This window comes from Triturus cristatus, chromosome 8, assembly GCF_964204655.1.
Source record: "Triturus cristatus chromosome 8, aTriCri1.1, whole genome shotgun sequence".
Classification (NCBI taxonomy): domain Eukaryota; kingdom Metazoa; phylum Chordata; class Amphibia; order Caudata; family Salamandridae; genus Triturus; species Triturus cristatus.
Window position 1 is genome coordinate 795,086,319 of NC_140591.1, and position 23,444 is coordinate 795,109,762.

Sequence of the window (23,444 nt, forward strand, 5' to 3'; positions counted from 1 at the left end):
TGCTCATGACGGAACGATTCCGTCATGAGCATCGGTTGAGCTGTGCTCATGACGGAACCGTTCCGTCATGGCCCCGCCCGCGCTCGAACCCTTCAGCACCGCGGGGGAATCCGCGCAGCGCTGAAGGGGTTAAAATGTAGTCCAGTAAGGAGCCTCATCCATTTCTAGTGAAAGTGTAGTTGCTAGATGAGTCGGATTGTGTTCTTCCATTGCATGCCCTTAGAGAGTGCTTTAGGACAAGACAATTCATCTGCATCACCAAAGGGGACCAAATTTTAACTGGTGGGAACGTAGTCTCCGGGATGGCCCAGTACTTATCTTCGTCACAGAGATTGTCCTGGAGCATGCCATCTAATGGCTCAAACTGGCAATTGAAATCCCCTCCTATGATCACCGTGTGAGTGTCTGTGATAGTAACTAAAAATGACATTAGTTCCTCAAGTGTTTTTGACTCCTGTCCCTGGCTTACTGGTCTAGAGTACACATTTAGAAGGGCTGTGGAGATCTTTGGGGAAAAGTTCAGAAGAACACACAGGATATCGTTTGAAGATGATTCTATCTGTTCTGCTGAACAGCCCAAATGGACTCCCACCCATGTACTTAGTCCTCCCGAAGGTCTCCCTTTTCCTCCAAATGTTGTGGGAATATTAAAAGTGGCGAAACCCGTTTTTAAGACGTCCCCTCTTGCCCACGTCTGCTGGAACATGCAGATCTCGTGTTGGTCAATGAAATGGCCCCATTCGGGGTCATCTATCTTATTATTCAGACCTGCTAAGTTCCAGGATAAGACCCGCAGCCTTGGGCGATCAGGGCAGTTGGTTTTGTTGGCAACTGGGGGGGGGGTGGATTGGGGGAGAGGCCCGCAGAGTCCAGAATCAACTATCGTGACGGTCCCACTATTAGAAAAAGGGGATTGGTTGCAAGTCAGGGTCATATTGAGGTCCTCAAGGATGTTTCTTGGGGAGTCGCTCATGCTCCCACAGGATTCTCCTTCCCTTAACATCCTGCAGTGCCCTGCATCATTCTCATGGGTCTCAATTACCATCAGAAGATAGCCCGGCTGCACCTTCGAGCCAATGACCTGAGCCTCAAGTCAATGCACTCCTTCTAGGCTACTAAATCTGTTAGCTGTAGGGATATTAAAAATTGGTTGCCCGGGCCAATGGTGATCCCTCTCCATCTGTTGGGGGTGGCTCACTATTGTTTGACGGTGGAGTTATCTGTAAAAATAACCCAAAGGTAATACCATAATATTAAAGTTTCTATCAACGGCATTACCCAAGGTGTCCAAAAGGAATCTAACAATAAAACCATTATTAAAATTCAAAACTACGCAGTCTTCCCGCATTTCTTTCCTAGTAGGCCCTACCCAAGTGACTCTTCTGGCCATAATCATTTGACTTTGTTTGTCCCCGCCCCAACCCCCCTCCCCCTCCAATTTTTGATCCACCCAATGAATAGCTTTAAACATTAGTTGATGGGTTGATTCCTCCTGACCCTCCCGCAGAGATGGCACATTCCCCAGGACCACCACTAAGGGGGCAGCCGCAGGGGGCAAATGTAGAGACGGTGTTCCAACTGTCAGTAATCCACGGTCCACTCTCTCAAGCTTCTTGTTTAGTTCTGGGCTGCCCTTCCCTGGAGAGACTCTACTTTGCCCAGATTTTGCGTCAATACTATTGTCCGATAACACGTTGGGTTTTTAAGCCACTTTATCCAATTCGTTGACATGGGGTGGGCTAGGGTAGGTTTGGGCAAATTCGCTTGATGTGTCTGCTATGAGGATATTGGTCTCATCAATGTTGATAGCAGAATTGGTGTCGATGGGGAGCGCAGTGTTTCGGGGTACAGACAGCATTATTATAGGTTTTGAAGGTTTTGCAGTTAGGGATATTTTGCTTGCCTCTTGGGTGACTTGGGTGGTTTGGGTTTGGATCTGGGTTTGGGTTTCTCCAGCTGAAGGTGGCCTATTCCTTACTAGAAAAGCCTCCAGGGCACGGAAGTTGTTTTTAGCCTGTGATTCCAGGCCACTAATTTTATCTTCAATCCGGCTCATTCTCAATGTAATGGGTTTTGCATAGTGGAAACCAGGGTTTCTAGTCTCTGCCACATGGCCTCCTTCGACGTCGGACATAGGGTGGGGGTCGTCGTTTCCAGGTTACTTAGATCTCCTGTGTCTGTATCTTGAGTGCTCCCCCCACCTTTTTTATTTAGCCTTGAGGTCTTTGCAGATTTTGGTCGCTGTGAGCCTCCCCCCCTCTTTCTCTTTACAGTAGGGTCAGGCGTGGATCCTGTATGTTTCAACAGTACTGCTGCCCTAGTGGCTCTTTGGGTATTCTGAATCTGTTTAAGGCCTAAGAGACATCAGACCTGTAGATATTTCTGGGTCTGGGTCTGGCTCTGGGTTTGGCTCTGGCTCTGGTTCTATTTCAATAGCTCTGTCGTAGTGTGAAGTGCCAAGCCCCCCAGAAAGGATCTTTTGTGGGCAAAAGGTTCATGAGACAGGCGTCGCTCCGTCATCTCAATCTCATGCGCAAGTACAGAGGTTGCCCTGGTTAAAAAGTGATTGAGAGTTCCCACGAGGCTTCCTCCTAGTTGAACACCCTTTCCTTCTCGCTTGCTCATCTTGCTCATCTTGCTCATCTTGCTCATTTTTTGTCGTAGCTGCCTCCCGCCGGAACAGGTGTACAAGCAGTCAGTGCCAATACCCCTGAGTTATTAGTGTCAATTCAAAGTCAAAACACACAAGATGATGGACGGAATGTTGCACATTGGCAAAACATTCACCCCCAGTCACAGATCTGGGTTTAATCTATTGTTATTTTGCTCACCACGCCGCCCCAGTTCAGACATGGCCATATGCAAATCAGTCTTGACCCAGTGACTCATGGGAACAGTCCAGCCCTAACTGCCAAGCCATGTCTTCCCTGGACCGGAATCAAGCATCCTAGGACCGGTTTTGGGATTTCACCCCTCTTCAGCCAGGATAGCTTGACTCCAGTGGCGTAGTGAGCACGGGACACACCTCTGGGCATACCCTTCCCACATAGGGCAAACAGCAAAACACACAATTCAAAGTCAAAGCCAAAGCCAATAATGAATACCTTATTTCAGCGCTGTTCTTCGGGGGAGGGGCCCAGCCTAGTCACCTCCTGGCTCTGATGGGTGTGGATGGGCTCGGGAGCCCGCGGTGGTACTCAAAGCTTCTGGGTGACGGAATAGCAGTGCGCCTCAGGAGGAATGCTGGGATATGTAGTCCCCTTGTAGTGTGAAGGCCGGTAACCGGGTGCGCACAGAAGCTCCAACAGGCGCTACGGTCCCCTCAAACCGAATAGCAGTACGGAAGTGTTCGAATTGTGGCCCAGCCCAACCTCTCTCAGGTGCGAACGGGCGCAGATGAGCTGCAGGAACACTAGCGCTGATTTAAGCCTCCTGGCACGTCCGGTAACAGGAAGGATATGTGCCCCCGAGGCTCCTGGGAAATGGAGTCCACGTCTGCTCCACTCGTGGCGATGTTTGTAGTGGCAGCAGTGGCAGTGGTAGTGGTGGCAGGGCAGGCCAATGAAATAAAATGAAAAACAACCAACAACCGCCGGTAAGTTTTACCAGAAACTTACAAAGTGTTGCCACTGGAGGCACCTACTTGAAGCACAATTCCTGGATTCAGCTCTCTTCTACTTGTGCTGCAAGATAACATGGAGGCATGCTTTACTGCTCTCACCACCCTCCTGCTCTCCCCTGCTCTCCCGCTGCTCCTGATGCTCACGGTGCCTTGGCCCCCCCGTGTGACGCGCGGCTCATAGGGGCCGACCGGGGGTTCCTGCAGCCACCTGTGGCTCTTGTTACTCTTGTTGCGGATCCGGTTCAGCTTCCGGTTCACGGAGCACAATTCTTGGCCCCCGCGGCTCAGCTGCCGCTTGACGGTTACCGCTGCTCTCCCGCTCCCGTGCTCACACTAGATCACTTGCAAGCTAGCTTCTATCATAATTTGATTCCTTGCTGATTGTAACAACTCACCATCCTATCTTGCTTTATGACCTCTTGTTCCACAGGCAAGTTAAAAGCATCTAAAAAACTAGGGAGCTGTTCTCTGAACTGTCTAGATTCCTAAGTGCACAGCAAAGTCTTCATCCGAGTTCAGCCCAACATGGATTTTGGTGTTAAAGAGTAAAATATATCTTAATTCCAGTTGTTGCAGTCTTCGTTCCCAATAACCATCTCTCCTACTCTTACTTAGCTGGTCAACCACATAATAAACGGTGAGCAGCCAAAATATCGAAAATAAAATATCGAGATACACTAAGTCAAAGTCAAAATTTGCTTTATTCGGTTAAAATTTAAAACCATCAAAGCACATAACAGAAAACAAGATAGAGGTCAATGCATTACAGAAAAATTATTAACACAAATAATAAATACAAAACAGATTGGCGCAATGTACAATAAAATAACACTTAGAGTAAATTCATTCATGAAGTTAAAAACCTAGTAAAATTCCAAGATAACCTTAAAAACATTTCATATACCACAACGTAATGGGAACGGTAATCGTTATCAGGTAGCTATGTCAACTGGGCCCTATTTCTGACTCTCAGGGCACCCACTATAAAGCAGGCAACCCCAAAACAAATCAATGGAGATTCCAACATTTGTAAATAAGCCAATGCGGGCCTAACTTGCTTAAATTCGCTGTTTTTTAAAATCGGCAAGATGTATTTTTTCCGCTGTACAGAGTAAAATTTACAGAAAAATATCATGTGCAACAAATTTTGTTCAGAAATGTTGTCACAGGGACAGGGCCCCAGAGTTCCCTCTTTAAAAAATCCTTTCGGGTATGCCAGGAGCCAGGGAAGCAAACCATGCTTAAATCTTATTAGCAAAAACATATGGAAAGGTTTGTTAATGTAGGTTAGGTAGGGCTGAATCTTGTTCCCTAAACTCAACATCACAAACCTCCTCACTGTCGGTTTCCCTAGCTCAACACTTTCTCTTGACAACATTGCTTTTAACAAAAATTGGGTCTTAATGGCTTTAATTTGCTCTTTACTAATCACACAAGGACTAGAGAACAGTTCCGAACACCCTAATGAAGTCAAATTATTTTTGATATAGCTTAACCAAGGGATAGACATGGCTTTTTCCAAGGTCAGACAGTCCTGGATAATTTGTTGGTTTAGGTTTGGTGGCTGTTGTGCCCAAACCCTCAGCCAACCTAGTAGCGGGGCCACTGCTATCTGGTCACTAATATAACCCATCCCTAAGTCCTCGTGAATATTAAAAGTAGGGGCAGAGGGGGGTAAAGACAGCAGTTTCCGAAAGAAATTGTTTTCAACTGTTTGAATATTCGGAGAAGCCTTGTAACCCCAGACCTCGCTACCATAGAGTGCCATGGGCAAACACTTCGCACTGTATATTTTTAATAAAGCAGGGAGTGGTTTACAGCCTAAGCGCTTTGCGAAGCCCAACTAAGCACCTGTGGCACTAGCTAAGATGTTCCTTTTTTGAGCACGTTGTGTAACCCAGAAGGATCTGTCGTCAAATGTTACCCCTAGATATGGGAACGTCTGGACTTTCGTTAATTCCTGCCCATTGCAGAAAAATTTCACCCTTTTTGCTTTCCCTGAACCAATCGACATAGAATGTGATTTTTTAAAATTAACTAATAAGTCTAAAGAGACCATCGAGATACACTAATATCGAGTTTTAAATATCGAAGGGACACAATATCGATGTCAAGAATATTGATGGACACAATATCGACCCTAAGGTAAGTAATATCGATTTTTTTTATATCGATGTTAGTAATATCGAAGTTAGTAATATCGATATCAAATATATCGATGTTACTAATATCGATGTCACTAATATCGATATTTATAATATTGTTATGTATTTTATTATGGTGCCGATTCGGATCCTGGAGAAACCGGGTACGAACCGTCGGTCGGAGCGTTTTCTCCGTCCGACTCGTACCCGGGAAATAAACATTACAAACATGGAAGTACGATTCCCACGGAAACACCCTTTCCGTACGAATCGTAAAAAACATCGACCGACGAAAATATACATACGAGTGTGATCCGGGAATGCTCCGACGTGACGTCGGGACGCATTCAGGCTGCGGTTCACGAACCAGGAAGTACGATCCGCACCGACGTCACCCCGCACGGATTATATTTTCCGGCTGCCAAAAACTGCCGGGAAATCAGGACGACGCGCACAAGGAGCACCTGTACGCGACGGACAGCCATGGACCCGAACCTACGTGTCATCCCAGCCCTCATAGCAGTCCACCTGCTCTACAGGCAACAACGCAGACGCCGCAGAAGGTCAGAATAACACCCAGGGGCAAAGGGGGGGGCAGGGGCAGGACACATAACCCCCACACATGTGACAAATTACACATGCCTCGGGCCATACCTGACCTGCAGGACCTGGTCAACTCGAGGGGGTGGGGGCGTGTCCAGCAACGCAAGCGTCCGCCCCGACAGAAGTGGATGTTGACGCGAACCGGCAACACAACAATACCGGTACGTACCATACCCAGGCCTTAAGAGCGTGGGTACGGGCCATACCACGCCCACCACTACGTCACCCCAACAATGGCGGTACGTACCAGCATTGTTGGGGTGATGTAGGGGTACGTGTGGTACGACCCGTACCCACGCTCTGAAGGGCTGGGTACGGTGCGTACCCCTATGGCACACCATTGGGGGTCTGCACCGTACCCAGGCCCTCAGAGCGTTGGTACGGGTCGTACCACGTGTACCCCCACATCACCCCAACAATGCTGGTACGGCCCGTACCCAGGCCATTAGAACGTGGGTACGGGCCGTACTGCCATTGTTGGGGAGATGTAGTGGTGGGCGTGGTACGACTCGTACCCACGCTCTTAGGGCCTGGGTACGGTACGTACCCAGGCCTGCAAATCGTGGGTACGGGAATGTACGGAGCGTACCCCCACCCGTGTATGAATGGAGCGTACCCACACCCCACCAGTGTATGTACGGAGCGTACCCACACCTGTGTATGAATGGAGCGCACCCACACCCGTGTATGAATGGAGCGTACCCACACCCCACCAGTGTATGTACAGAGCGTACCCACACCCGTGTATGAATGGAGCATACCCACACCCCACCAGTGTATGTACGGAGCGTACCCACACCCGTGTATGAATGGAGCATACCCACACCCCACCAGTGTATGTACGGAGCGTACCCACACCCGTGTATGAATGGAGCGTACCCACACCCCACCAGTGTATGTACGGAGCGTACCCACACCCGTGTATGAATGGAGCGCACCCACACCCGTGTATGAATGGAGCATACCCACACCCGTGTATGTCCCGACCGTACATGCCCAGACATAGGAGGGGTGTGTGCAGAGTCCTCCCAGCAGTGCCTAGACACAGGAGGGGTGTGTGCAGAGTCCTCCCAGCAGTGCCCAGACATAGGATGGGTGTGTGCCTATCACTCCCAGCAGTGCCCAGACACAGGAGGGGTGTGTGCCTATCACTCCCAGCAGTGCCCAGACACAGGAGGGGTGTGTGCAGAGTCCTCCCAGCAGTGCCCAGACACAGGAGGGGTGTGTGCCTATCACTCCCAGCAGTGACCAGACATAGGAGGGGTGTGTGCAGAGTCCTCCCAGCAGTGCCCAGACACAGGAGGGGTGTGTGCAGAGTCCTCCCAGCAGTGCCCAGACACAGGAGGGGTGTGTGCAGAGTCCTCCCAGCAGTGCCCAGACATAGGAGGGGTGTGCGCCTATCACTCCCAGCAGTGCCCAGACACAGGAGGGGTGTGTGCAGAGTCCTCCCAGCAGTGCCCAGACATAGGAGGGGTGTGTGCCTATCACTCCCAGCAGTGCCCAGACATAGGAGGGGTGTGTGCAGAGTCCTCCCAGCAGTGCCCAGACACAGGAGAGGTGTGTGCAGAGTCCTCCCAGCAGTGCCCAGACACAGGAGGGGTGTGTGCAGAGTCCTCCCAGCAGTGCCCAGACACAGGAGGGGTGTGTGCAGAGTCCTCCCAGCAGTGCCCAGACACAGGAGGGGTGTGTGCAGAGTCCTCCCAGCAGTGCCCAGACACAGGAGGGGTGTGTGCAGAGTCCTCCCAGCAGTACCCAGACACAGGAGGGGTGTGTGCAGAGTCCTCCTAGCAGTGCCCAGACATAGGAGGGGTGTGTGCCTATCACTCCCAGCAGTGCCCAGACATAGGAGGGGTGTGTGCAGAGTCCTCCCAGCAGTGCCCAGACACAGGAGGGGTGTGTGCAGAGTCCTCCCAGCAGTGCCCAGACACAGGAGGGGTGTGTGCAGAGTCCTCCCAGCAGTGCCCAGACATAGGAGGGGTGTGTGCCTATCACCCCCAGCAGTGCCCAGACATAGGAGGGGTGTGTGCAGAGTCCTCCCAGCAGTGCCCAGACAGAGGAGGGGTGTGTGCAGAGTCCTCCCAGCAGTGCCCAGACACAGGAGGGGTGTGTGCAGAGTCCTCCCAGCAGTGCCCAGACATAGGAGGGGTGTGTGCCTATCACTCCCAGCAGTGCCCAGAAATAGGAGGGGTGTGTGCAGAGTCCTCCCAGCAGTGTCCAGACACAGGAGGGGTGTGTGCAGAGTCCTCCCAGCAGTGCCCAGACATAGGAGGGGTGTGTGCCTATCACTCCCAGCAGTGCCCAGACATAGGAGGGGTGGGTGCAGAGTCCTCCCAGCAGTGCCCAGACACAGGATGGGTGTGTGCAGAGTCCTCCCAGCAGTGCCCAGACATAGGAGGGGTGTGTGCCTATCACTCCCAGCAGTGCCCAGACATAGAAGGGGTGTGTGCAGAGTCCTCCCAGCAGTGTCCAGACACAGGAGGGGTGTGTGCGGAGTCCTCCCAGCAGTGCCCAGACACAGGAGGGGTGTGTGCAGAGTCCTCCCAGCAGTGCCCAGACACAGGAGGGGTGTGTGCAGAGTCCTCCCAGCAGTGCCCAGACACAGGAGGGGTGTGTGCAGAGTCCTCCCAGCAGTGCCCAGACACAGGAGGGGTGTGTGCAGAGTCCTCCAGCAGCGCCCAGACACAGGAGGGGTGTGTGCAGAGTCCTCCCAGCAGTGCCCAGACACAGGAGGGGTGTGTGCAGAGTCCTCCCAGCAGTGCCAAGACATAGGAGGGGTGTGTGCCTATCACTCCTAGCAGTGCCCAGACACAGGAGGGGTGTGTGCAGAGTCCTCCCAGCAGTGCCCAGACATAGGAGGGGTGTGTGCCTATCACTCCCAGCAGTGCCCAGACATAGGAGGGGTGTGTGCAGAGTCCTCCCAGCAGTGCCCAGACACAGGAGGGGTGTGTGCAGAGTCCTCCCAGCAGTGCCCAGACAGAGGAGGGGTGTGTGCAGAGTCCTCCCAGCAGTGCCCAGACACAGGAGGGGTGTGTGCAGAGGCCTCCCAGCAGTGCCCAGACACAGGAGGGGTGTGTGCAGAGTCCTCCCAGCAGTGCCCAGACACAGGAGGGGTGTGTGCAGAGTCCTCCCAGCAGTGCCCAGACATAGGAGAGGTGTGTGCCTATCACTCCCAGCAGTGCCCAGACATAGGAGGAGTGTGTGCAGAGTCCTCCCAGCAGTGCCGAGACACAGGAGGGGTGTGTGCAGAGTCCTCCCAGCAGTGCCCAGACACAGGAGGGCTGTGTGCAGAGTCCTCCCAGCAGTGCCCAGACACAGGAGGGGTGGGTGCAGAGTCCCCCCAGCTGTGCCCATGGAAAGAAGGGGTTGAGTACACACAGATACAATGGCCACAATTGTCAGTCAGGTGCTCAAAGACCCAGCAGAACACGAAACACATGTGTGCGAGGCTGGGAGTACACACATGCATAGTGCGGAAAAGGGAACATGTACACATGAAGTCCTGTCAATATACTCCAGTCAGAAGTACAGTGACCCCCAAGGATGACACAAATGATGCAGGTGGAGACCTTGGCCAGCATGCATGGCCAAAGTTGAAGGGGTCCGTCACACACCCAGCAAATGTAGACACAGCACTGCACAAATGTCTTCACAACACCCTGCAGGGAAGATGTCAGGGTCCACAGAGGAAGGTACACACCTTGGGACAATGTCACCATGCAGTAACAGCTTACATGAGCAAAGTTTGATAGCAAATACCGTGTGATGGCACACAGATAACAGGGTCCACCCCACGAACAGCACACTACAATATATCCCAGACACCTAACACATTATCGCCACCCCAAATCATGGAGCAGCACCACCAACAGCAATGCCAGAAAAGCAGTAGTGTGCCAAGGAAAATAAAATCGCTTTATTCAGCAATGTTCTAAAATGAATTGTATGAAGAGTTCCATATGCACAAGGCCCATAGGGCAGTCCATAGTTCCAATCCAGGTGGGGGACACATTGGGATGCGTGTCCCCTAGCTTGCCTGCACAGTTCAGACTACCTTGTCATCCACAGTGGGGGGGGCATCATGTGGGGGGGAAGGACCAGGCACCGCAGGGACAGGAGGGGCAAGGGTAGGTGTTGTGGGTGCAGGGACGGACGACTCCAACAAAGGGGGTGGGGCAGCGCCAAAGGTGGATTCGAGCACGGCGCTGCACACTACTGCCAGGTCGCCCAGCGTCTCCCCTGCACCCGAAGGAACCACAGGCCCCAAGGAGGGGGGGGTCTTAGGGATGGGTCGCAGCGCTACCGGGGGAGGGTGTGGACAGGGGGGGACTCAACCACCCTGACCAGGGACTCCTTTGACCGCTTGCGGGGTGGTGTCACTTTGGGGCTCAGGGACAGAGCGGCCATGAAGGAGTCTTTGGTGGAATCCTGGCCAGGAGAGCTGAGGGGAGTGGATTTGGAGGGTGGTGGTCGTGAGGAATGTGGACTCCCACTCTGGCTGCGTGTCTTCCGTTTCCCCCCCGACCCAGTGGGTGTGCCTACTTCACCCTGTGTGTGCGTGCCAGAAGGTGTGCACTTTGCCTTCCCTGGTGGTGTGGTGCCTGTGTCTGGTGGTGTGCGTGCATGGGGACGTCTGGGTGTGCTTTGGAGAGGCATGGGAGTGGGAAGTGTGGATGGTTCAGGGGTATGGGGGGGACGTAGCGCTGCAGGAGACCCACTGCTGCAGTCAGTGTCGAGTCTATGGACCTCAGCAAGTTGCGTTGGTCAGAATGCGCAGCTGAAATGCCCTCCATGTATGCCTCCATCTGGTTGAGCACTCGGCTGTGGCCATGGAGGACATTAAGCATCGGAGTCTGACCAACCTGCAACTGCCGCAGGATGTCCACAGACTCGGCATTGGTGGCAGCAGTGGAGACAGGGGCAGGGGGTGCGGTGCCTGGCAAGAAGGAGACACGTGGTGACCTAGCACGGCGGGAAGGGACACGAGCAAGTGGGAGGCCGGTGATCGGAATGGAGGGGGCGGGTAGTGATGGAGTGCTGGTGTCAGCTGTGGGAGCAGCCTCCGCCCCCTCGGAGTGCTCAGCCTCGGACCCGTCTGCGTCATAGTCGGTGGTGGTTTGACTGGACAGGTCCTCCGCTGCACTCCCGTCGGCCTCCGTGCCACTCGATGTGCCAGCCAACTCAGCACTGCTGGCACTGGTGCTCGCTCCCTCCTCACGGTCCGTGCCAGTGTCTCCCTCGTAGTCCCCCGACGATGCTGTGGGCAAGGTGAAGAGACAGGAGAAATTATCAGACACCTGTATACATATGTCACATGAGTCAACTCTTCATAGGTCACAGTGCATAGCCTGAAAAGCAACAAGAGTAACATCTACAATACAAGGTACATATGTAGTCCCTGCAACACACAGTTTGTTGACCCACCATGTCACTGTTAAAATATGGAGAGCATGACACAATAGAAAATAACTTGATATCAAATTGTACAGAGGAGCCAGGCTCTGGGGACAATCTAGCACAGCATCAGCGACACACAGCGTAGCCAAGAAAGGGATGAGCAGGAACCATGTCTATCAACTCTTGGGACATGCTGCAAAGGTAATACTGAAAACCATGGCCAACATGACTGGGGCACTGCACCTTGAGTGTTTGGCAACACAAACATCACACACTGGCCAGACCGAGCAAGGAGACTTCAGGTTTGGACATGTAGGCCTTGCCCGCACCAACCCCCCCGCTACCTGAGACAATGTGATTGAGACAGAGGAAGTACTTACACCTCTTAGTCTGGGATGAAAACACATGGCCTGCAATTAATCCTGATTGCACACAAACTACCCCTGGTGCGCCTGTCCACATATATCACTGACAAACAACCATCATCAGATAGTTGTACCAAGACACACAGGCACTGGCCCCTGTGAGTATGCACCAGCTAAATTAGGTCACCCTGTACAGTGGACACATGTAGCACAGTATACGTGAATACAAATGAGGCCAGGGTACTATGCCACAGGGCCCAAACTATGCTGAAGACACAGAGAATGTCCACATTGTCTGATGACACACCTGATACCTAGGAAAAGGTGCCCCAGGGGACTGTAGTGGCCACAATACTCCATGGCCCTGGATGGATATGACTGGAACACAAGCCACCATCCCTGCACTATGCATATCTCACACTCAAGCACATCATGTCAGAGGGCACAACATTCGACATGCAGGCAGTTAGGCAGTACACATGAAACACACACTCCCATGTCGGGACTCAGCATCAGTGCCAACTAACATGGACCCCACAATGACAGAACTGGCCAGGGCACAGGCAACGTGCAAAACCTGTTACACACCACCCCCACACATGATGCTGCAAGCATTGGGCACTTGGAGTAACTGCCAGCCTAGATGACCTTGTGCAAGAGTGACTACACACAGACCAGGTAACACATGGCAAGGAGGGGAAGGGAGGAAGAACAGCACCGCTGTACTTTGGGGAACAGGATATGCACTGCACATTTAAACCCTGGCGGTGTATCCATGCAACTGCGCATTTCCAAAAGCTGGTCACACACAACAAACACACATGTACCTACCCCCTTCCTGCTGCTGCTTCTCTGCTAGGCGCCTATCCAAGTCAGGGAAGACCACCGCCAGCACACGCTTCTGGATGTGGGTCAGACGCCGGCGCCCACGGTTTTTGTGGCTCACAGGTGAGTCCCCCAGCAGGACCCGTGCGATCCTCCGCGTCCAGCACCGGATGTCCTGCCAGCGTTTCCTCACCTGGGCTGGGCGCCGCTTCCGACCATCCGTCCTCCTCACGGCACTGACGGCTTGCTTCCAGATCTCCCCCTTGGCACAGACGCCTACCTGTGAGGATGCAAAAGTGACAATACATCAATCCACCTTATCAATGATACAGAGACACACATATTACAAATCATGCATGTTAGAACTGGCCATAGTATGCAGCCAACTCATTGCACATTTGTCATAGTGACATCATCCTCCTGGGAATGGGCAAATGCAGTAGGTGCCATTGAAAGTACACAGGTGGCATGAGGGGTGCAACACAATCTATGATGCAGGCTCACACTATGCATCCCAAGCTACAACAGGAATCTGAACAGTACCCCTAAGCAGTCACATGCCCCAGCCCACTTACGCTACCTCAGCAGAGTACACAGACACACACAGGCACTGAACAATCACCTGGCATTGGCAACTGCCGCTACAAACCTCACTCTGCACATGTGCCACTTGACTGGGGGTGTCACAGATGTGGGGCTGTCTCAGCACGGCAGACATCCAGCACAGCTCCCTGCTCACATCAGATGGGCAGGGTGTATCCATCCCACATGCAGCTGGGGTGCAACACTCCACATATGCACACACCCACATGACAGGGGACTCACACACACACACCAATGTCCAGGGGACGACCACATAATTTGGACACTCTCACCACAGGTACACTGAACAGACACACATCTGTGGGACCTGGCACCTGTCACCCTGGGGGGAGCACAGACTCACATCAGGACTGTAGAAACAACATTTCCAGGAGGATTAGGCAGTCCGAAAGCGGCATGCACCATGCAGTGATCGTCACAGTAAGCACCATGCTAGTGCGCTGTGCACACAGGAACTACAGCATGCTCTGCATGGGAGACATGAGCCCTCCCCCCCCCCTGGGAACCACTATGAAGAACCCTGCTTGTCTGTCACACCTGGACACAATGCCAGAAGTCACAGTCACAAAAAGGGGCACAGTTTAAGCTAGTGGAGTCTGCACTCACCTGCTCCCCTGGTCGACCATACAGCATGGTGTACTGTGGGAGGATCACATCCACCAACGCCATATTCTCCTCCATGGTGAATGGCTGGGCCCTCTCCACAGACCTGGACATGGTGCCAGAGGAATGACAAGCAGCAGCAGTGTTGTGGAATGAAAGGATGTGCAGGCAAGTGCTCTCTCAAGGGACCTGGCTGCCTTATATCTTACTTGCTGGCCTGTTTCATTTACAGGAGTACAGAGTGATTGGCTCAGTCACATTTGCATCCTACGTGTCCTCCAATCATTTTAAAACTACCCCAGTGACAGGCTTTGCATGGTTTTAAAATTGAGCATGATGTAATGTCAACAACCACATTGCAACAAAGTATATTGTCTCCAACCGACTTCTGCTGGCCACATGATGCAAAATTCAAACCTGAAACTCGGTCTCCATGACAACCAGCATGCATTTAGGCCCCTATACTTGTCACTCATGTGTCCCCTATGTCAATCCTATGTCACAACACAGGTACGGTGCGTTCCACAGCCCTAGGGCACCATAAATGCATTGCAACGGACCGTACACGCGTGTGTACGGTCCCCATCACTATGGGGGTGCTGGCGAATGCATATGCCATAGTGATACGGACCGTACAAGCGTGTGTAGGGTCCCTATCACTATGGTGGTGCTGGCATATGCGTACGCCATAGTGATAGGGACCGACCCTACACACGCGTGTAAAGTCCGTATCACTATGGCGTACGCATACGCCAGCACCACCATAGTGATAGGGACCGTACACACGCGTGTACGGTCTGTATCACTTTGGCGTACGCATATGCCAGCACCACCATAGTGATAGGGACCCCACACATGCCCTCGGAGCGTATGTACGGTGGGATTCACACCTGCCAGTGGTGACATGCGGCACACAGGAATGAATTGAGCTGTCAGACATGGCCAAGGCTGGACATCAAGGCATTGTCTGTGCAGTACTACATGTGTCGGGCACAGGTGGGTCAGGCTTTGATGTGGCACCATACTCCTGAGGTGTGAAGCTAATTACAGTATGATGAGCTGTGTACACATGTCACGTGTGATGGTGCCCTATGTGCCACACATCCCCTTCACTCCTTTGACATGTGTGCATGTAGTACTGACTTGGTGGGCCATGCGACACTGGCATGGCACAGTCACCGACACCTGCAAATGTCCCCTGATGCCAGGTACACGGAATGTTACCCCTGACAAGTGAATGCCCGCGTTGCACGCTGTAGCTATGTCATGTGTGTGTCATGTGTTCCCATAGGTTTGCTGTAGGTGTTTGGTCAAATGCATCTGCAGTTGCTGCAACCAACATGTGTCTGTGTGTAGATGGGCATGGCACACTGTTACGCACACCAGCACACATGTGTAATCTGACGTTAGGTGTGTATGTATGCATCGACACGGAGTTCCAAAACAAGGACATATCTGCATACTCTCAATGTATGTATGATCAGTCTTGACATGTAATCCTTCATGGCAAGGTGTGTGGTCTGTCCTTATTCTATGACATGTGACCTGCGCCTCTAGTGTTCGGCAACCTGTCTGTACAATAAACATCCTTCTTCTGCACATATTTGGATGTCTGTAACTCCTGTAATGCGTCTGCCTGCTCACTTACACTGGCCCACAGCTAGTTTCATGGCATGGCATATTGAGGTTGAGAATCAACGTTTATAGCTGGCTCTTGGTAGGAGTGTCACATGCCTGGCATACGTGTCCAGGGCATATTGCACAGACCTGACTCTGTATGTAGCATATGTGTATTGCCTGTTGAGTATGTGCTCTGTACATTGACATTGGTGGTGTACTGTACTCACTCTTCGTTGTCCCTTCTAATTCACTGCAGGGCTCCGCCTCTCCTTCGACCAATTCCGGACTTGGCTGACATGCGGGAAAATGACTGTATACGCCGCTAACGCTTCCCCCAACGCTTGATTGAGGACCTGACGACACGGCTGGCACCACACCCCCAACCGCTACACAGGTATCCTACTGCACTGACACCCAAGATGAAGGTGATGGCAGCCCTACATTTCTTGGCCACGGGTACCTTTCAACATACCATTGCCCTTGTCGGTGGCATGTCCCAAACCATGTTCAGCCGTGCTCTGCATGATTTTTTAGGGGCCATGTTGGAGCACCTGGATGAGTTCATTAAATTCCCAACTCCTGAGCAGTTGACAGCTGTCAAGCGTGAGATCTATGCCCTGGGAGGGATGCCCCATGTCATTGGGACCATAGATGGAACACATGTGGCTTTGGTACCACCACAGGCACAGGAGGTAGCCTTCTGTAACCGCAAGCATTACCACTCCATTAATGCCCTTGCGGTGTGTCTTGCCAACATGGTGATTTCACATGTCTGTGCTCGTTTTCCAGGATCAGCACACGATGCGTACATCATGAGGCGTAGCAGGGTGCCTGAAATGATGCTGCAGCTGCGCAACGAACGGGCATGTATTGTTGGTGGGTATACTCTGGCAGTCCTGTATTTAACGTCATCTTCCTGTCTTACTGCTTCTCCTGACCCACTCTTGTCCATGATGTTTCCATGTAGGGGACGCTGGCTATCCCAACATGCCATTGCTGATCACGCCTCTCCGCAACCCCAGCACGGCTGCCAATCACCGTTACAACAACGCCCATGGGCGGACCAGGCGAGTGATAGAGAGGACGTTTGGCCTCCTGAAGAGCCGATTCCGTTGCCTCCACAAGACCGGTGGCGCACTCCCATATGCACCGGTGAAGGTCTGCAAGATATTCCTCGTGTGCTGCATGCTGCACAACATGGCAGTGGAGAAAGCTGTGCCACTCATCCTAGATCCAGATGAGCAGGACCATCCACCCGTGGAGGATGAAGGGCTTGGTCACGAGGCAAGTGATGTGGAGGAGGAGGAGGCGGTAGAGGACATGCGGAGTCAGCTCATACACGACTTCTTTGCTTAGTGGTGAGTTCCAGTGTCTGAGTGTGCACGCATTGGGCTGTGTGTGGCAAGTGTTGCAATGTGTGTGTCCATCTGCATGTCTTCCAAGTGAGTCAGAGGTGTGTTTGGATGTGTCACTCAAGTGATGGTGCAATAGAAGAATGTTTTTCGAGACTCATCATTGTCACCTAGCATGTTGACAACCTAATACGTGTCGAGTACATGCACATGCATGCGGATGTGCTTCTTTTGGCTGACTTCTGGTGTGTCTCCCATCCACAGGTACTTGCGCATGCTGTCTGCTGGTGGCATTGTTGTGCTCCTGCTATTCCTCATGAACACAGCAATATGTGCTGAATCAGCGTTACCTGCACGGACAAGTTCGAAAATCTCCTTCGGGTAAGGGATGCAGCACAGCTTTTTGGGAGTGGTATTTGTTTTGAATGTGTGTGCACTGCTCCTGTTCATGTTTGGATACTTTACATACATGTAGAATCACCATGGGGCACATGACATGGAGCAGAATTCACCTGAATTGATGGTCAGACTTGGTGACAGTCATCTGTAATGGGATTGTGGATTGTGATGGAGCCATCAATGTGTGTAACACTGCCCTCGGAAACATACGGGTTGCACCGGGTTGACATGGTGTGTGAATTCCCCTTTAGGGGCTCAATGGTGTATAGCAGCCTCTCCGTGAGCAGCAGGGGGTGTTTAGCTGTAACCCGTCACTTGTGTGCCAGTGCCATGGATTTCCCGCATCTGTGGTGGTAAGGGGGGTGCCAGTGTTGGTCCCACGTGTTCATCCACATGACCTGTGTATGTGTTGACAGAGGTGCATTAGCATTCCGACATACATGAGTAATAAAGGTGTCCCTCTGCCTCCAAGGTGCCTCATCTCTGTCAATGGTGGTCTGTTGCCACTGTGCATGCGGCATGTCTGGCATTGTTCTCAGAGATGGTGCATATGAGTCTATGTGTAGAGTAGCAAGATGCAAGCTGTTTGTCAGGGATTAGATTCTGTATTGTGCATGATGTCCATGGCTGTGTAGGTATTGTGGCATGTCAGCCTCCAGGACGACCACTGTGCTGCATGTGAATCCATTGTGTGTCTGTGTGCCATGTTGAACCAGACATTCCTTCCTTGACATACACCTTTTGCATAGTTCCTTCCTGAGATCATTGTCTTTGTGTGCTACTTGTGGCATTGTTTCCTTGACATGGCGCATGCTGCTGCAGGCCCTGCAGCAAGGGCACCCAGTGTCCACGCAAACGAGCTGGTGTTCATCATGGATTGCTTGCTGACATGTGCCATGCTGATCTGCAGCATCTGTGCCTCATGTGGCAGCACACTCTGCATTATGCACAAGATCCCCAGTTCCATCCAGCTCAAGGCAAGAGGGAGACCATCCCCCAGGTCAACTACGACATCCGTGTCTAATCCTACCCTGCACTCTACGGACATGTGCGTTAAAAATCCCATGATACTTGTCCACATCCAGGGTGCATCTGCACAGCTCTGCTACTACATCCGGCGACCAGGCCACATCAACGTCAAACAGAGATGGGGGGAGTGGATCACTGCCAGCTGCAGGATGACCTTCTCAATCCACGCACACACTCAGGATGCAGCCCACAAGCACAACACAACCTTGTGGCACTGTGATCTAACACCCAATTGTGCCATCTCCATGCATCCAACCTTGGCTGGCCCACCATTCTCCACATCCACCTGACTCAAGCATGCAGGACATGGTTCTGCCACGTGTCTACACATACCTGGGACTCCCACCCCAGGACACTCCACATGTTCCCTGACCTCTGCGCATGACTGTTGCTCTTCTAAATAGGTCTGTAGGCACAGTTGTGCGGGCACCCCCTCAGCTGGTTGGGCCCATCACGGCTGAGTATGGTGCTCCATGTCTGTCTTGGATGGTACATTGTGACCCATGTGTGTCCTGTGCCAGACTCAGACCCCAGGGTATGGATGTTTGGAGTTACTTCAGAAATCAGGCATGGTTTGACTTTACAACACACACATGTAGTGGAATAATGCAAAATGACGGCATCATCTTGTGATTGTGATGAATTTTATTAGTGCTGGGGTACGTGTTTGGGGGGGTGACAAGAGGTGCTTGGCGGGAGTGTAGAATCCAAAGTTCACAGGGGGAGTTGGTGTCCTTGCCATTGAAAGTCATCAGAGTCTGTGCCACAGTCTTTGTCAACATTGGTCAGACAGTGACCAGCAAGGCCATGTGGCAGAGAATGTCCTTTGGTGCTGTGCTGCTGTTGGGCCAGAGGGCCAGGTGCCAGGCCAGGTGACCTGGGAGATGGTGATGTTCGGCTGACTCTCACGGTCTTTTTTGTGGACGACCCACCTTCCTGCGGGAACCCTCAGAAGCAGGGCTTGACGATGCTAGGGACGCTCCGTCAGATGAATCCTCCTCCTCCTCCCTCCCTGTTTCTGGTGCTGCTCTATGCCTGGTGGCACAGGGAGGGTTTGCCAGGCTTTGGGCGATCTGACGGAGTGATTGGCTCACGTCCCTGTGCACCGCCAGGAGCTCTGCCAGTCTTGCCTCCATCCGTCCATGGTGTTGTAGATGACTGGCATGATGCTCGAACTGCAGGGTCTTCATCTCATTGAGGGTCCCCACTACCTGGTCGATGCCTCTGGAGTCACGCCGGTATGCGTCCAGGATGTTTCTGACGTGTGACATAGCCGGGTCCTGAGCCAACTGGGCAGGTTCGCGCCTCCGCTCCCACCACCCCTGCCCTCTTGCGCCTGGCCTGCCGTTGTGGGCACATTGGGTCTCCGGGACCCCTGAGGGATGGCATTTGCGGTGTCGCCTGCCTCCTCCTGGGTGCCCGGAGAACCTTGTCCCTCCTGGACAGACTGGCTGTGTTGTTGTGTGCGGGCAGGGCTCCTGGGTTTCTCCTGGGATGTGGCAGGAATGGGTGTGGTGGTTGGCACAGTTGTACCTGACGCAGGTGCTGCAGGTGGTTGGACACCAGAGGGGCCAGGTTGGTCTGGGTCATCCACGGAGTGGTGAGAGTCGTCGCTGCCGGTGGGGTCCTCTTGACGCAGAGCCTGGTCCTGTGAGACTTCCCCCCAGTGTTGAGGGGAGATCGACGACGTTGACCTGTGTGTGAGAGAGACAGTGTTAATTGTGTTACATGCGACATCCATGTTTCATTCATTTTTGATTTGGCACAGTTCCTCTGGGTGGTTGGATTTGGCTAGCATTCCTCTCACAGTGCACTTGTGCATGGGTATGTCCCTTGGCCACAGCTTTCGACACTTTACCTATGTGTGACACAATCTTAGTTGATGCATCTTTTGTGAACGCAGTTAGCAGTGTAGTGAGCGGGCGTAGCAAGCCATGCAGAGCCGCCTTACGTGTTGCACTGTACATGGCCAAATGTTTTTTTTTCCATGCTATTTGAGAATGCAGGTAGGTAACTTAACAATTTGTGACAGGGTTCTGACAAACACAGTGGGTGGATATACTGGGTGTAAGGTTCTGTTTGGGCCTGCAGCACGGATGTACTCGTGCACAGATTGACACATGGCCTAGTGTTCATCAAAGGTTGAAGGGGGGGTAAACGCACTGCAAAACCTTGTCTACATGCACACAGTCCACCTGCTGATGAGCGGACATGGCCACACCACCCAAGGGTGATTTGGTCTCCCTTTGTCTCCCTTTCTCCCTCCCTCTGTCAGCCTCCTCCCTCTGTCTGTCTCCCTTTCTCCCTCAATCTGTCAGCCTCCTCCCTCTGTCCGTCTCCCTTTCTCCCTCCCTCTGTCAGCCTCCTCCCTCTGTCCGTCTCCCTTTGTCTCCCTTTCTCCCTCCCTCTGTCAGCCTCCTCCCTCTGTGCATCTCCCTCTGTCTCCCTTTCTCCCTCCCTCTGTCAGCCTCCTCCCTCTGTCCGTCTCCCTCTATCTCCCTTTCTCCATCCCTCTGTCAGCCTCCTCCCTCTGTCCATCTCCCTCTATCTCCCTTTCTCCCTCCCTCTGTCAGCCTCCTCCCTCTGTCCGTCTCCCTCTGTCTCCCTTTCTCCCTCCCTCTGTCAGCCTCCTCCCTCTGTGCGTCTCCCTCTATCTCCCTTTCTCCCTCCCTCTGTCAGCCTCCTCCCTCTGTCCGTCTCCCTTTCTCCCTCCCTCTGTCAGCCTCCTCCCTCTGTCCGTCTCCCTTTCTTCCTCCCTCTGTCAGCCTCCTCCCTCTGTCCGTCTCCCTTTCTCCCTCCCTCTGTCAGCCTCCTCCCTCTGTCCGTCTCCCTCTATCTCCCTTTCTCCCTCCCTCTGTCAGCCTCCTCCCTCTGTCCGTCTCCCTCTATCTCCCTTTCTCCCTCCCTCTATCAGCCTCCTCCCTCTGTCCGTCTCCCTCTATCTCCCTTTCTCCCTCCCTCTGTCAGCCTCCTCCCTCTGTCCGTCTCCCTCTATCTCCCTTTCTCCCTCCCTCTATCAGCCTCCTCCCTCTGTCCGTCTCCCCTTCTCCCTCCCTCTGTCAGCCTCCTCCCTCCCTCTGTCTGTCTCCCTGTGTCCACCTCTGTCTCTGTCCCTCTCTCTGCCCCTCTCCCTCCCTCTGTGTGTCACCCTCTGTCACCTCAGCCCAGCTTCCTGGGCACACACAGTTTGCAGGTCTTGCAAAGGCCATTGGCTTGTTCATGTGGGTTGGTTTCTTCTCTGCCGGCACCCATTGGGCGGAGTGTCTGAGTCTGCGCTGCTGCTGTGGCGGTGTGTGCTGACACTCTTTCAGTGTGCTGCGTCTTCATTAGCTGCTGTTATGTGCAAATTGTGCCTTCATACCCATGTCGTCCTGCAACGCGGCCACCATTAGCAGGCAAAACAGTACTGTGTGGGGACACACTGTTTGTATGGCTGTGCCCTAAGCCATATGGGATGAGGGCATTGTTGTGTGCTTCAGAGTTGCTCTATGTTAGTTTTGAGGCCCACCCTCCCGGCATCGGGGACATCCTGTCTTGTGTTGGTGTTTTGTGTGGCCTGTGACTTGTCATGGCCTTGCTTGGGGCATGGGGCATGGAGGCGCTAGTGGCATGTGTGTGTTTTTGGAGTGTGGTTGTGTCCAGTGCTGGCTTTGGGGGGGTTGCGTGCATGATTGGTATTTGGGTTGTATATGGCGTTCCCCCATGTGAGGTGAGTTGTTTGTGTACTCACCAGGCTCTCGGACTCCTTATAGTCCGTCTACTTCCAACGGCGGCAGCGTGGCCATCACCTTCTCCTCCCAGGGATGGTAGTGTACCGGTCTGCGGGACGGACCTCCTCCAGTGATGTTGGCCTGGTTGTGGTCGTCCGTCATTTTGCAGCGGACCGTCCTCCGCAGATCGTACCACCTGGCTTGGCACCCATGCCTGGTCCTTCTGGTGGCCCCAACAGCATTCACAGAATTGACTATCCTCTCCCACATGGCAGATTTTTCGGATATGCTGGTCCGTCTGACCAATGTTCCAAAGAACTGTGGCTCGACTCTGATGATTTCGTCGACAAGGACCTCCAGCTCGTCCTTTGTGAACTTTGGATTCTTGTTGGTGGGCATGGTGTGGGGTGTGGGTGTGGATGGTTGTGGGGGTGTGGGTGTGGATGTGATGAGGGTGTGTTTGTGATGGTGGTTGTGTGAAGGAGTATGTTAGAAAAGGTAGACGGACCGGGAGGGTCGGCCGGGGTCAGGAGGAGAGGTCTCCGGGGAGAGCCGTCTCCAGCGATCGTACAGACAAGTAACTTCCCCCCCACAGACAGATATCACATACGGATAAGGTTCAGTGATCTTTATCGACACTTATTTAAGGTACGGTAAAAGGGTACAAGGAGGTCTGGACTCAGGGGTCCCCTCGATTAGAGTCTCGTAAGGTAGGGAAGGGGGTAGCGGGACAGTCTATTTACCAATCAGGTAATTCGGATGAGATGGTGATGAGCTCACAATCCTCGAGCTTGGTGGTTAGGTGGTATGGGCCGCGGCAGCGCCAGCAGGTCCCGGTGCGGATGGTCGATACAACGGGCCGCGGCAGCGCCAGCAGGTCCCAGGAAGATGAAGGCTGCAGAGGGCCGCGGCAGCGCCAGCAGGTCCCGGGGAGGATGGTCGTTACAACGGGCCGCGGCAGCGCCAGCAGGTCCCAGGAAGATGAAGGTTGCAGAGGGCCGCGGCAGCGCCAGCAGGTCCCGGTGAGGATGGTCGGTACAACGGGCCGCGGCAGCGCCAGCAGGTCCCAGGAAGATGAAGGTTGCAGAAGGCCGCGGCAGCGCCAGCAGGCAGGACGATGGTTCACAAGAGCGGGCTACGGCAGCGCCAGTAGACCGTCAGGGTTGAGTTCACTC